Source organism: Carcharodon carcharias, chromosome 16, assembly GCF_017639515.1.
Source record: "Carcharodon carcharias isolate sCarCar2 chromosome 16, sCarCar2.pri, whole genome shotgun sequence".
Classification (NCBI taxonomy): domain Eukaryota; kingdom Metazoa; phylum Chordata; class Chondrichthyes; order Lamniformes; family Lamnidae; genus Carcharodon; species Carcharodon carcharias.
Genome location: NC_054482.1, coordinates 87,014,807 through 87,030,958, shown reverse-complemented (window position 1 = coordinate 87,030,958; position 16,152 = coordinate 87,014,807). Strand labels below are relative to the sequence as shown.

The following is a 16,152-nucleotide window of genomic DNA, read 5'->3' as shown; positions in this document are numbered from 1 at the left end:
ATTAATGACTTAGATGAGGGAAATGAATGTACTATTGCCAAGTTTGCAGATGATACAAAAATAGGTGGGAAGGCAAGTGGCGAGGATGACACAAGGAGTTTACAGAGGGATATAGACAGGTTAAGTGAGTGAGCAAAAACTTGGCAGATGGAATATAGGGCAGAATATTCTGTTTGGCATGCGGCGGTGGGCCCCACACGCCGACGCGTAAAATAACACATGGTGACATCGGGCGTGCTCCCGACATCATCGCGCGTCATTCTGATCTTTAGTTCAGCAGGCGCGCACCGGAGTCAGCTGTGTGCCCGCCAAACTGTCAAAGGCATGTTAAGGCCATTAATAAACTAATTAAAGTGATTGTCAGATGGCCTTCGCATTTTTCATGAAATCTCATCCACTGGCGTGATAAGGTTTCATGAAGGATTTATTAACGAAATAAAATTTTTTATTAAAATTCATAAACATGTCCCAGCTCATGTGACAATGTCACATGAGGGGACATGTCTGAATAATTTTATTTTTTCTTTTTTCCTTTGTTTCGTTATGAAATTAATCTCCCTGAGACAGCTCCATGCCTCAGGGAGATTTCTGCGCTCTTTCGCATGCGTGCATGAAGGAGCGTAGGCCCTGACTGTCCCTCCTCCCCCTGCCTGCACAGGTAGTGCTGAGCGCTACTGGGCACATGCCACGCTGGGCGGGCCTTAATTGGCCCACCCATGTCAAATGGCGGCGCGCAGCCAATCGGGAGCGACGATTGGCTCAGTGCCCACTCCGACCCGCCCGCCCGATGGGGAGAAAATTATAATGAGGTTATGCACTTTGGCAGGAAGAAAAGAGGAACTGAATATTATTTAAATGGAGAAAGACTGCAGAAAGCTACAGCACAGGAATTCGGGAGTCTTTGTGCATAAATCCCAAAAAGCTTGCATACAAGTTCAATAGGTAATAGGGGAGGCAAATGGAATGTTGGTCTTTATTTCAAAGGGGAATGGAATATAAAAATCCAGTAGTCTTGCTAAAATTATACAAGGCATTAGTTAAACCACACCTAGAATACTGTGAACAGTTTTGGTCCCCTTAAGGTAAATTATACTGGCATTGGAGGCAGTCCAGAGAAGGGGTCACTAGGTTGATCCCACTTTGGAGAGATTTTCTTATGAGGAGTGGTTGAGTAGGTTGGACCTGTACTCATTGGAGTTTAGAAGGATGAGAGGCAACCTTATTGAAACATATAAGATTCTTAGGGGGCTTGACAGGGTAGATACCTTGTGAGAGAGTCAAAAACCAGAGGACATAATCTCAGAGTAAAGGGGGCTCCCATTTAAAACAGAGATGAGGAGGAATTTCTTCACTCAGATGGTGGTCAATCTGTAAAATTCTTTACCGCAGAGTGCTATAGAGGCTGGGTTGCTAAGTTTATTCAAGGCTGAGATAGACAGATTTTGAATCAGTAAGGGAATCAAGGGTGGAAAGACAGGAAAGTGGAGTTGAGGATTATCAGGTCAGCCATGATCTCATTGAATGGCAAACTTGATGGGCCAAATGGCCTACCTCTGCTCCTACGTCTTATGGCCTTACAGCTTAACATCTCATCAAAAAGGTAACACCTCTTCCAGTGCCATATTATCTCAGGACCGAACTGGAGTGTCAGCCTTGATTTTTGTGCTCAAGCCCTGGGGACTTCAACCTAAAACCTTGTGACTCAGGGGCAAGAGCACAACCAACTGAGCCACAGACATAAATTCTATTCATACTCCATTATGAATTAAAACAATATTCTTTTATTCATTATGTTTTACAGATAGACTTCCACTCCATGAGAGGACTGGGATTTGGAGATCAACCTTATCCATTTCACTGCTATGGTAACTGAAGTTATGTCCAGTACTGAGACAGTCATATTTTGAAGAATTGTTGTGCATTAACCTCTTTGTGCCCCTGAAATGCAAATGTTTCTTTTATCACTCCGAAAGCTCCATCTTTTACTTCAATAACCAATAGATTTATTCCTTCATTATTTTGCTGAGGAGTCTGGTATTATTGCTATTGAAGCTTTCAACCATGTTCAATTTCTAGGGCCACAACAGGTTTGTAGTGGAGTGGCAGATGACTTAGTCAACAGCAGCCCAATTGCTTTCAATATTTTTGCCTTACTTTAGATTGAAAAATGTTGATTGTTTTACAAGGGGTTGAGCCTCACAATATCACCATGAATGACTAATAGTAGCTTACCTGAATTAGCAGCTTTTTCCAAAGAAAAATTATTGCTGGGCCTCAGCTCAGCTGTAGGTGCAAACTCGGCGATTCCCGAGGACCGCAAGATATTGCCTGCTGTGGCTGGCTGGGTTCCTGGCAGAGTGATTTGATTTAATAATGTAAAATCACATTGCCAGGGATTACCAACCTGTCACCAGCTATTACCGACCGTTCCTAGAAGAAAATTTGCCATTGGGAACAAGTGAGAATGATGAACCCCATCCACCTCATAGTAAACACAGGGACTGCTAGAGGAGAAAAGATCAGGATCCGTCTAGTTTATCATCTTCCACTCTGATGGTAGCGTGATATAACATAGCAGCTCCTGTTTGTCACACATTAAGAGTTTCTTTGACCTGTATGACATCTTTCGGAAGGATGGGAGCTGGCAAGGGGAATCATTTTGACTTTAGGTATTAGTGTAGAGCATATGATATCAGTTTGACCACTCAGTAAACATCTATTGGAGTCAATGGAACTGAAAATCTGGAGAGGTGCTTTAACAAGTGCCCAATATTGCTCATTTTACATTATCGCTACACCAGTGTCACAAAGAGTTTTGTTGAGAAAGCTTTTATTCTTAAGTTCATCTTTTAACAAAATTAATTTTTAGGGAGAATAATATGTTGATGTTAAAGGGCTATTTGCAGAGCCAATTGTTCCTCAGTTGTCCTAGGGTCTGGCTGTCTGAAAACTCGTCAGCACAATAATATCACTCAACTTGAAAAAACTATTAACACACTGGGAGAACATTATGAGGGTAATTCTACCAATCCATTTTGAGGGTCAGGAGTCTCACCCATTGTCAATACAACTTGGATGTGCATTGCTCATAATTTTCCAATCAGTAAAATTATCCCCTGTAAATCATTGCAAAATAAAATGCTCAAAAATGTTCAGTTGCTCTTCCTTCCTCTCCAAGAAAATTTACAGAGAACGTGTTTGGTCCCATTATTAGGTGTTAGATTTCATTGAAAACAATGAAAGTTCTGTCTCAGGTATTGATATGAGGAGTTAATTCATGCCTGCCTCCTTAGCGTGCAAGGGTTTCTTGCTGCTCAGCATCAGCTGTTTCAGATTATGAAGTGCATGGCTACATGGAGACAATAAGGGAGCCTGGAGGAGGGATTTTGTCTCTGAGCCCTGTGCGGTGAAGGACTTAGCTAACTCTGTGAACAGATCTTTGAATGCCTTCATGTTCACAGTGGCTAAGTTCCGCACCTCAGGGGGTCAAACTCGAGAGATTTCCAGACGACGATTTGCGGTTCAGATGTCAGTGCAGGTTTATGTCAGTCGGTTCACAGGTCTTGCTAGTGCTAATTAACTTTCTTGTGTTGTGTGATCCAGTGCAATGTTTCCAGAAGACTTGAGTTCCATAAGATGATTAAAACCGCATGCTAGATCAAGGGAGACATAAGTGAGGATCTTGGGTCAATATCCAAATATCCAATAATTTTTATTTTCTCAGATACCACCTCTCCAAAGATGTCAACAGCGTTTGATCAGATTAATGTCACCCATTTACTCATGTGTTTTCTTGATATCATACTGTCCTAATGTGAATTGTTCCTCAACATTTATTTCCCACGTTGTGGAGTATTGCAAGTTGTGACTATTCCAAATTTTGGAAATCTTATGAGCAACAGCAGGAGAAGAATCAGTTTGCCTGGATTCAAACTCAGGTCATGGAGACAGTCCTATGTTCCTGTGCAAGGGAAATATAGAAACATCAATGCCACACCTCCCTCTGCTCCCACCACTGTATTCATTTCCTTCCTTATGTGTGGTAAGTCAATAAGTAGAATCATTTAATTGTCAATCTTTTATTTATATCAGCAGTCAATAACTGAAATAATTTCAGCAGAATAAAAAGATAATGCCACTTGAAAATTCAGTTATGTGGCTGGGATGTGAATTAAATTGTATGTGGAGGTGACAGATTACTGAGGTAATTATAATATTTTGTATAAGACTGAGAAATAAATGCATGTCATTATTTAACTGAGAATCCTAAGTGAAGGGCCAAGACTCAGGGGGTCGGATTTTCTTAGTTGGATGGTAGGGGGCTTGGAGGTGGGGGTGCAGGCCAGGAAAATGGGGGGAACTGCTTTGGGACAGCTCCCTGATCTATTTGTGCCGCTGGGATCTTTCTTGGAGCAGACTGGTATTAGGTACAGTGACAGCTAATTAACATCATTAAAGCCCCAATTAGGAGCGATTATGTGGCCAAGCCGGCCTTTTGCCAGCACCGGAGCGGCACCCCTGCCATATGTGGAAGCCACAATGAAGCCGGTATTCATGCAGCAGGCTGGGGGGCCATCGGAGCTGAAGGCTCCATACCCCAGCGATGAGGCTGCGGCCCAAGCAATTCATCTGGAGAGGGGTTCCCCTCCACTCTGAAGGGCCTAACAGCTTCAGCCCTCATATTTTATTTGCATACAGGCCTCCTACAATTCCCGATCTGCCTCACCTGGTAGAACTGCCAGCCCTCTGATTGGGCCTGCAGCATCAAGGGCCTGACTAGGACAGTGAACACAGAGGTAGCCAATTAGATGTCCTCCTCTGGGAATATTGCTCCATTGAGGGAGATGCCAGCAAGTGGGCTTAGGACACCCTTCCAACTTCAGGATCCCAAAGCCCACAGAAAAATCTGGCCCATTGTGTAAAATATCATCAAATAAAAGAGCATAAATCAGCAAGTGACGAAAGAGAGGAGCCAAACTTGTATCTTGAATGCTCAGTTTTACAAAAGGAAGGATAGTAAGATTCAATGAATTTCAACATAGTCAGCGTACTAAGTGTTGGGAGGACATGCTAAATTTGGAGCCAATGAGTAACGAGGGAAGAAAGTTTGGAGCATCACTGACAAAGAAGTAACAATGAGGTGGAGGGGATTTGTAATGAGGAGTGAGTTTGCAGGATAGAGGTGAATGAGGGATCAGTTGTCAGATCATCAACTTTTTTTGTATCTGACCCAGGACTGTACAAGAGGTGTTAGAAGAACCTCCCAGCATATGGGAACAGTGTTGAGTGGACGTGGGTTTTATAAAGCATTAAGAAGCGTGGTGGGGAAAATAAGTATTTGGGTTGAAAGGAGGAACCAAGTACCTGGAAGGCAGCTTTTGCAACAGAGAAGTGTAGAAGTTCCACTTGGCATCAAAAGAGAATAACAAAATACCAAAAAATAGTGGAATCATCAAATTTAAGAGAAGATAACTGTTTCTTATGATTACTGAAGGCATGCGATCAGAAGAATGTTGCAGGGGGTCATCAGCAAATGAGTGGTCGAGGTTTTAGAATCAGCAGAAATAGTCATTGATATGAAATTGGAGTACAACTGATGGGAGAACAATCAACTACAGCACAGGTGGAATGACAAGGCAAAATGAGAGCACGACCTAGTCTTATAAAGTCCAGACACCTTTAAATTGTGTTTCATTTTTATTCCTGGGTAACATTGTAAAATATCTCTTAAAAAACATTCACATTCCATTGGATCTGGTTCCAAAGGGTCTGGAAAATTTCTCCTCAACTATTTACACAGGTATCAAGTAGAGCAGAGATGGGCTAAATGTATGGAAAAAATGTAAGTGAAGAGAGAATGAACCATGCTCACACACCATTTGGTGCCATAAAACATTTTAAAAGCTTGTACTGTTCTAAAAATAGGACCTACCTGAAACAGCTTTTCACTCACAGAAAACTGTTACCCGAATGTGCATCACCATGTAAACAGTAGATTGCATTATATTGTATTATAAATATACTTTACAACTCTTTCAATACTGAGATCCCTCAGGATAACAATGTTTGGTATTAAAGGAATGTTCCATTTCTGGCTCTGCTAAAAATAAACCTTCAATCGGTGAATCCAGGCAAAGGAGAGAGTTGGGTTTCAACTCACAACTGTATTTTTTTTTGTTTGAAAAGTTTAATTATCCTCATATTTAAGTTTTACAATTACTAGGTATTTACAGCACAAACAGGGCACTCCACCCAACAGACCCCCACTGGTGTTCTTGCTCCATGCAAGCCTGTCAGTACACTACTCTTTCATATCTGGGACCAAGTTTGAACTGAGCCCTAACCAACACAAGCTCCTCTCTTTGACAGCACAATGGAACCTAATTGAAACATGTTTGAGCTGATCCAAACTAACTTCCTAGTAATATCACCACCTTCAACACCTCTTTGTTCTTTTGTCTGTGACATCTTTTGATTATCTGCTCCTATCACTGCTTGCTTGTCCCTACAACCACAACACCCCCCACTACTTCTCTCCCCCACCCCTCCCCCCCCAAACCTTAAACCAGCTTATATTTCTCACCCCTCTCCTAATATTCACTCAGTTCTGTTGAAGGGTCATGAGGACTCGAAATGTCAACCCTTTTCTTCTCCGCCGATGCTGCCAGACCTGCTGAGTTTTTCCAGGTAATTCTGTTTTTGTTTTGGATTTCCAGCATCCACAGTTTTTTGTTTTTATCTCCTAGTAATCTTGTATCCATAGCTCATAACTATCCATACTTTGGGAAGCCTTAATTGCTCAGAAATATCATCCCCATCTGATTTTTTTTTTTAAAGCTTGAATTCTTCCTCGTAAGGACAATGTTTTCTTGGAGCTATTTGCTTATGTTTGAAAAAGTGAAAGAGGCAAACAAAATGTCATGTTCATGGCTAATAGTTCTGAGCTTCCTAGTAAATGGAGTTCACTTGAATTGCACTTGGGTATGGCTTGTTTTCTTTGGGTACAACAGCCTTTTGTCACCAGTAGAGTTGTTGTGCTGCTTGCTTCTGCTGTTTCAGAAAAGATTGGAGTTTCTTCTTAGACCTTTTTTTTGCCAGTAATTTAAATGCAAAACAAATTAAATTCTCTGGGATCCCAATTGAAAGTGAGAAAGGGGCCCTTTTCTCAGAGTTTACATCCCCACTTTGATGAACACAAAAATGTCCCCACATGATCTAAATTATTTATGAAGGTGAAGTAATATCTTCCTTTGTTCTTTCTAGGTTTGTGTTTTCAAAATGTTGTTTAGAGACAAAGGGTGGCCATTTTATGTTCATGGATAGTTTTCAAGCATGGTAGCAGTGGAATGGAACTTGTTAATGTAATTGGAGACAGGCTGTATCTGCCCATGTCCTGCTGGCCACGCCAACCAAAGAGTATAGAGCATATTTCACCTGAGTTTCACCCAAAGGAAGAATCATTCAGAAGCACTGGAGCCTCCTTTGATTTGCATTTAGCACAGCACATTATCCCTGGGGTCCTATAAGTGTCCTTTGATAGATAGGATGGCAGGCATTGTGTAGACTCACACTGGGCCCTTAGAGGTTGCACGAGCTGTAATTTATTTATAACTGTAATAAGAGATTTTTTGATTGCATAATGGACAGCATACCTCTGAAAAATACTTTAAGGCAGCTTCTGTAATTTGTTTTTATCTCTGTGTGTGCTGTGTTGTGTTTGGATTGTATGAATATTAAATATAATAAATTTCTAAGTACTGAAAACACAGACCCCAGCAAATATGCAGATTTAATAGTTATAGCACTTAATAACATTTAGTGCTACGTGGCAATTCAACTGAATATTGTCCCTCCGTAAACTGTAAGCTACAAACCTCTTATATCTAGTTCCCTACACGAATCCATTTTTCTCAATTCATAGTCAGAGGAATCAGACTTTTCAAGAGGGAATTGTAGCCACTGAGAACAGTTATTAATGTGAACTGTTCATAGCAGTCTCTCATCACAGGGAGATTATGTCACAGTTCTTGTTAACATAGGAGATTTGTTCTTAAACTAAAATAATTTTTGTCAGTAAATGAAAAACATCTTCATCCCTAACAAAAGCGAGAAAGAGTCCATTCCTCACAGTTCATGTTGTGTTGATAAACACAAGAATTTTCCTAAGAAATAAATAAGCAAATGGGACTTTGCCAAATGAAATCTAGTACACCCCTGTTGGTAAGATTGCTGATAGGTGCGTTATGCTCAATTGTACTACAAAAAAATCTGTCAGTTAAATTCTAGTATATCTGAAACTTAATCCATTTCACTGTCACCGGGTCAAAATCCTGGAGCTCCCTCCCACGGGGTATTGTGGGTGCGCTTACACCACATGGACTGCAACGGTTCAAGAAGGCAGCTCAGCACCATTTTCTCAAGGGCAATTAAGGATGGGCAATAAATGCTGGCATTTTGTCCCATGAACAAACAATAAAAAAGACAGCCACTGTGAGATAAATAGCCCCAAAATTAGCTTGTGCAAAATTATTATGTTAAACGGGTTAACTTCTCTGTTTAAATAGCAGACTTGGAAATTAGATATAAATGTAAAATATTATAGCATTGTGTCAATTTTAGGCTGATGTGTTATTTAGGTTGGTGTAGAGGTGGACAGAATTAGCTAGATAACAGAAACTGTTTAAGGTTTTTTAAAAAAAAACATAATTATTTAAAAAATGGTCCTCTCAGTAGCAGCATAAAGTGTGTTCTATCTTTTATTAAAATGCTATATATTGGATTGTATAAAAATTACAAATATTACAACTCAGCATCACTATATTTATATATTAATCCAATGTGTGAAATAGCATTAAATGTTACAAAGGAACGTATACATTTATTGTTTATTCATTGGTTTTTATTAGTCTTTCATACAATTGTCCACCGCAGCAAAAATGCTTTCAGCTGTAACTTCTCCACTTTCTATTCATTTTGAAATAACCTATCCCTTAACCTTGCACTTATTTCAAAACACTTCTAGGTTAAAAATAAGGACTAGGTATTCTTTAATGAAGGGAAGGGAACACGGACAAGTAATGACTTAGTACTGAATGTGAACGGCATTAGACCATTCTTAAATATGGTTGCCAAACCTATTGCATGACAGATTGAAGTAATAAGTTTAAGTATATTTAATGTTGAGTTCCATGAAAGATGATTTCCATTAAGGAGGACTAGTTAAACTGGCTTTACATTGGTATTCTTTCTTGGATGTGTCCCCAGTGCCTCCTGCCTGACCCATCCCAAAACCAGTATCACAGGAAATGTTTTCTCCATGCACTAGGTGCTCTGCTGTATACAGCTAACAGTAAATTGCTTATATTCTGTGTTCCAATTAGCATAATTAGATAATTACTCTCCAAATTAATTTCTTATTAGTGCATACACAGGCACAGAAACAGCATAAGTGGTAGATGAAGAGAAGATCCATGCGGATGTTGCATGATGCACTCCAGAAACTGGACCACAATTTAGTCTTAAACAGCCAACACAGAATAGTGCAGCACTATTATAACACACGCAATAAACGTAAAGCACCTAATGATCTGAACAATGTTACTGTAGAGCCCTGGCCCACCCCTGTATCCACAAAATATATTTTTCTAATCCAAGTTATTCCACCCCACTAAGCCCACCAGCTGTCAACAGAGATGTTGTTTTGGTGTTGGCCATAAAGAAGGACCTAGCAACTCTGGTTGCAGTGCTACAGAGAAGTTTGTTTTATTTGTTCATTGCATGTGTGCATTGCTGGCAAGGCCAGCATTTATTGCCCATTCCTAAATGCCCTTCAGAAAGTAGTAGTGAGCCACCTTTTTGAACCATTGCAGTACATGTGGTGTAGGTTCACCCACGATGCTGGTATCGTGGGATTTCCATGACTTTCACCCAGTGACGAAGAAGGAAAGGTGATATACACTACGCTGATTTGGAAATATGACTCGATGGAGAACTTGGAGGTGGTGGTGTTCCCTTGCGCCTGCTGCCCTTGTGCTTCCAGGCAGTAGAGGTAGTGGGTTAGGAAAACGCTGTCGAACTTTCTTTGTAAGTGTTGCTTGAATTATCCAGGTTACTGACTGAAACACTATCAACAACTGGAAGAATCGGGCTCAACCTTCTGTGCCTACTGAGCTGATAACAGTTGATATAGACTGCACTGGCTCAGTTCAGCAGGAACAGGAGTTGTTCCTCTTTGACTACCTGAAATTCAAGCACGGCTCGATCTCCCTTCTTGGAAAAATAACTGAAGGAAGAATAACACAGACTCAAATTAATGGAGGAAGCATTTGGTCTTTGATCTTTTAGTAAACCATTCTTTGTGATTTGTAAGTATGGAAATACTTCTACCAGCTACAACAATATCTCAAAATACTCATTGAATCCTGTAACTGAATTGCTCTCCAAAAAGACTCAGTAGATATTGCATGCAATTTACATTTAAAATCTTTGATTTATATTTATTGATTGGATGTGGGCATTGCTGGCTAGACCAGCATTTATTGCCCTTTTTTCAGAGGCTCATTGTGAGTGCAGAGTCATATGGAGGCCACACTAGGTAAGGACATCAGATTTCCTTCCCTAAAGGACATCAGTGAACCAGATGGGTTTCTTCAATAGTTTCATGGTCATCATGAGACTTTTAATTCCATATATTTATTGGATTCAAATTTTGCTATCTGCTATGGTGGGATTTGAACCCAGGTCCTCAGAGTGTTACCCAGGGTCCCTAGAATACCAGTCCAGTGAAAATACCACTATGCCACAGTTTCCTCCCCAAATCAAGCCTGTAGTTTTCCCATATAGAATTACATCTTAATTGTACTTTCTTTCAAAGATACCCATGATAATAACATGAGACGTGGTTTTAAAATTTACTTAATACCGGAACAACAGTGTACACTAGGGATCTGAATTTGTTCACAGTAAAGCAGAGAGATGTAGATTAGCACATGTAATTCCTCATATGGTAAGGAAAGTATTGGAAGATGAACATGCCCCACACAGGGTGGGAGAGCTACCCCTATAGCAAACCTTGCATAGTGAGCACCTGCCCAGCATCTCACTTGAATGTGATGAGAAAACCATGATAAAAAGACTTCCATTTATACATAGTACCTTATCATATCCTCAGGAGGTTCCAAAGTGTCAATGAATTACATTGAAAGATTAATTAGTGTTCTTTTAAATAGGCAAACATTGATGAGGAGAAAGGGATATCATTTAAAAAGAATCTCGTTCTTTAATTAACAGTTTGCTCATTTAGGATCTGGAATGTTCATTAAATGTGATATTGGCATAATTTTAAGGTCAATTTCAAATCTAAGGTAGTAACGACAAAAGTCAGACTTTTGAAACTTCTAAGAGCCAGTGAGTTACCTAATGAGCCAGTGTTCAAATGGACAAAATTCTACATCTTCACCTTATATTTCATTGGTAAAAATTATTTTGCTGTCTTATTTTACTCATATTAATGGTTCTTCTGAGGATATTATTGGATAATGTGAGGAGCTTAGTTATAGAATTATAGAAAATCACAGCAGGGAAGGAGGCCAATCAGCTCATCATATCTCTGCTGGTTGGAAAAAATCCTATTAAGCTTCGTAGGTAATGGTACTTCTAATGCATATCCATGCATAACACATTTTATAATGAGATAAGGCTTTCTGCCTCTTCCACCCTTTCAGGCAGTGAGTTCCAGAGCCCCTCTACTCTCTAGTTAAAACCATTTCTCCTCAACTCCCTTTAATCCTTCTGCAAATTACTTTAAATCTATGCCCCCTGGTGACCTCTCTGCTAATGGAAATAGGTCCTTCCATATCCACTCTGTCAAGGTCCCTCATTTTGCATACTTCTTTTCAATCTCGCCTCAGCCTCCTCTATTTCAAAGAAAACAACCCCAGCCTATCCAATTTTTCCTCATAGCTAATTTTTTTGACCCCTGGCAACATCCTCCTAAATCTTCTCTGTACCCTCTCTAAAGCAATCACACCCTGTAATGTGACCAGAATTGTACACAGTACCTTTGCTTACTAGGGTTTTATAAATTTCTAGCATTACCTCGATGCACTCATGTTCTATGCCTCGGTCAATAAAGCAAAGTAACTTTCTTAACCACCGCACCTACTTGTCATGTTATATGGATTAGTGAGCACCCATTCCAAGATCCTTCTGCTCCTCTACCCTTCTCAATGTCCTACCATTTATTGTGTATTCAATTTCCTTGTTTGCTCTCCCCAAGTGCATTAATTTATACCTCTCTGGATTGAATTCCATTGCTACTTTTTTTGCCTACCTGGTTAATCCATTGATATCTTCCTTAATTATACAGCTTTCTTCCCCACCATCAACCATACAGCCAATTTTTGTATCAACTGCTAACTTTTTAATCATGTCCCTTATACTTAATGCTAAATCATTTCTGTATACCACAAAAGACAAGGGATTCAGCACTGAGCCCTTTGGAACCCGACTGCAAACAACCTTCCAGTCACAAAACACCTGTCGACCTGAAGCTTAGCTCATGATATCATTAGTGAAACAATCACTAAGAGGAAGAAGCATATATGTAAATAAGATTGAAGATATATATTGAGGATTTTAAACATTATAAAATGAATGCAGGGCAGATCATTTTCCAAAATCAGACTCCTTGTGAGGAACTCGGCTTATCAGCAGCACATGCTGGATATAGGTTCATACTTCGGAGGATTTTCATATAACTGAAAATTAAGGTCAACAGTCAAGGCTTCCACCAAGAGTGCCATGAAATTATACCTCAGATTGATTTAACATTTAATGTACTCCAAAGTGCTGAAGGTTTAAAGTTGGCAATATAGGTCAAGGATTAGCTTTAAGAGTTCTTAAGTCAACAGAATCCAGGAGTTGTCTGTCACTGGCTTCATTAAGAATCCATTTTTCTGGATATTTGGAGGAGCACTGTCTCTGTCCCTTGTGATATCTGACAATTTACTACACAATGGCAGCAGTGTTTTTCCAATATGTTTTCTACAAGGAGAATAATTATGTTAATGGTGACTCTTGAATAAGTGCTTTCTGAAGAAGAGATACTGCTGGATAATTTTCTGACTTCGTTATTGCCTGTTATATAACTGGTGATTTGATCTGGGAGTTGCTGAGTGTGCAGAAAGACCTGGAACATCTATGCTGAGGTAATCAGGGGTCAAGGCCAGAGCTGTCCCATGACCTTCTGCATGCACCAATAAATTTGGTTCATTTAAGCGATTGTTAACTTGTGTCTGAGACAAATGAGAACATATGATGGCACACTCCTCAAAGTGAGTCAGGGGCCTAATGTGAGCCACTTCACCCCTGGTCTGGCACCTCTCCCTGCTCATGTGAGTCAGTTTCTCCTGCATGAAAATAGATGGTGAGAGTTTGAGCAGGATGTATGGCACTGCGTGGAATGTTTGTGTGCTTAGCGGAACCATGGACAGGAGGAGGGCACGAGCACTAGAGGATATGAGCCAGCTAGAGATGTGAGGATGTGTGTGAGAGTTAGTGGTGTTGCCCCTTGAGGTGTGAGATCCCTGTGATGTGTGATGTGCTTGTGAGTGTGTGAGTTGAGAGTGATGAGAAGAGTGATTTACCTTGGAGGAATGGATAAGACTATTCATCCTCTCCCTGCTGTTCTCTTTTGCAGGGCATTGGTGCTGATCACCGCTGTCACCGCCTTCCATGCTGGATTGGTGACCTTGCTTGTTGGCCTTCTCCCAGAGCGGGGATAGAGGATATCGTTGCAGGTTTCCATTGCATCCAGCTGGCACTCGAGGGAGGTGTCGCTAAGTCTAGGGGAAGCAATTTTTCTCTCTTTAGCAGCCATCAGTTCCTGGCAGCTTCCTATCCTTTGAAGAGTGCTAGCTCTGTGCAGACGTGGCCTTTAAATATGGTGCCCAGTTTACTGAAGGCCTGAGGTGACGGCGGGGTTAGGGTTAATCAGAGGCTGCCCTACCAGCTACCCAGTGTGTTTTCTGTGAACATAATTATTGAGGTGGGAATGGGATGATAATAGCATGAAAAGCCGCCATTGCGGCTGGCAGGTAAAACATCCTTTTTCCTGCCTGCTACTGCACTTAGTGCAAATCTGGGGTGATTCCACCCAAAGCAACCCACTTGATTGACACTTCATCCATCACCTTAAACAGTCACTCCCTCCATCACCAACACACCATGGCAGCTTTCGTATCTACAAGATACCAAGCAACTCACCAGGGCTCATTCGACAGCACCTTCTAAACCCACAGCCTAGAAGGACAAGGGCAGCAGATGCTTGAGACCTAGAAGGACAAGGGCAGCAGATGCTTGAGAACATCACCATCTGCAAGTTCCCCTTCAAGCCACGCACCATTGTGACTTGGAAACATTTCGCCATTCCTTCACTGTCGCTGGGTCAAAATCATGGAGCTCCATCTCTAAGAGTACTGTGGGTGTACCTACACCAGATGGACTGCAGCGGTCCAAAAAGGCTCTGTACCACCTTTTGAATGAACAATTAGGAATGGCCAGTGACACTCACATTCCTAGAATGTGGGCATCATCTGGTCCACAGCAGAAAGCCTTTCCATTTGGGGATTATTCATTATTATTTCACATAGATATTCCAGCACTTTGCCCAAATCATTTGGTACCTGTTCCGTCAATGACAAAAACATTTCATTTAAAACAAATCTGAACAATGGTCACAGTGTTTAAGTCCTCCATACCTTTCTTGCAGCCCAGCTTCAGATGCCTTTCAATCTTAGCTTCCACTTCTCTTAAAATGGTAGGATGTTCTAAAGTGGCCGGCTGATAATTTGCAGCAGAAATTAGGAGGATAGATTTGTTTGGATGTAGGCCATTTCCCCTTTAAAAAAATGTAGGAAAAAATTAAGGCTCACTGCATAGATTCACGTGGAATGCATTTCATTTCCTGGGTGTAATGATACTAAGATACTGTTATGACCACATAAGGGAGGGGTAAAAATTGACTTCCCTAATTTACCACTCCAGGTCTGGCTGTAATTGGGTTTAGTTGTGAGATTAGGGAGGATGTGCTTTGCCAATACTGCAGGAGTTCCACTATATACGCTTTCAGATTATAAAGAATTAGTCAGACAGGTTTCCTGAGTTTAAATCAGAGAACAAGGTAAGTTTATTGACCCTACTTCCTAAATTTAAAAAAAATTAAGTAAATCGTAACCCTCATTCGTGCATCACACCCATTCCTTGGGCCCACCTATACACACTAGTACAAGTGATAGAATACGTGAATAGACTGAAAGATTTTTTTTTTTCAGTTTATGAAGAAGACAAACAATCAAAGAAATATACAGTTAACTTCCCTTTGGCTGCTTTTGATGCAGTGATTCCACATTGTGGCCATTTTGTACATTTGTCTTCCTAGGTGTAGCTGTACAGAACAGATTTTCATGATTTATCCTCAAAAGATTTTCATTTGCAATGGATTTTCTCTTCTCTGGATGGTTACTCTGCAATCTGTGCACAATATTTACGAGAGAGAGACATGGCTGCATTTCAGTGTATTCTTCCAATCTCTGCTCTCTGCCTCGGTAAACAGTTCTTAAAAAACCTTGCTGGCTGTATATTCCAGAGGAATTTGATTACCATGTCTGCTATAGTTATTGTGTAATAGAATAGGTAATTTTTGATGTCTCATCTTAGAAACTTTTGACGAGTTTCAAGGTAGTGTGAAAGCCGACGGAACTTGGGGTCTTTCACACTCCTATGGTGGGGTGGGGGGGAGTGCAGGTGGGTTTTGAGTGCCTGTTCCCTTTACATCCCATTTGGTGAAATACAAGTTGTGTATTATGGATAGCTAGTAGTCCCCTGTTGTCTTATTAAGATTACAGTTTATTGGGGTTTTTTTAAAAAAAATCCAGCCAGAAAAGAAAAATTAAAAATGGTTACCTTTTTGTTTCTGTTTTTTGTTTAAAATAAACACATCCTTTTAACAATACTGACTAGCTAGAATTTAATGTGGGCAAAGCCCCTAGTTGCTTTTCTTCAGGAGACTCAATGCTATTTCATTCCAATCAGGCACTTACCTGGGCAATGTCAGGCTTCCAGTTCAATTAAGCACCCAATAGGGCAGAAGTC

At 40.5% G+C, this 16,152-nt stretch overlaps 1 long non-coding RNA gene across 3 annotated transcripts in view; it reads left to right on the top strand.

Annotated features, from left to right (window-relative positions):
* The window catches only part of LOC121288799, an 89,601-nt gene that overhangs the window by 66,340 nt on the left and 7,109 nt on the right, over window positions 1-16,152 (top strand). For 2 of the 3 annotated variants that reach the window (XR_005945456.1, XR_005945455.1), the window contains exon 6: window positions 1,802-1,865. This is a non-coding gene — a long non-coding RNA (uncharacterized LOC121288799). Of the gene's footprint in view, window positions 1-1,801; window positions 1,866-13,699; window positions 14,315-16,152 lie in introns of those variants that run through there. The other variant, XR_005945457.1, reaches the window with a different exon arrangement.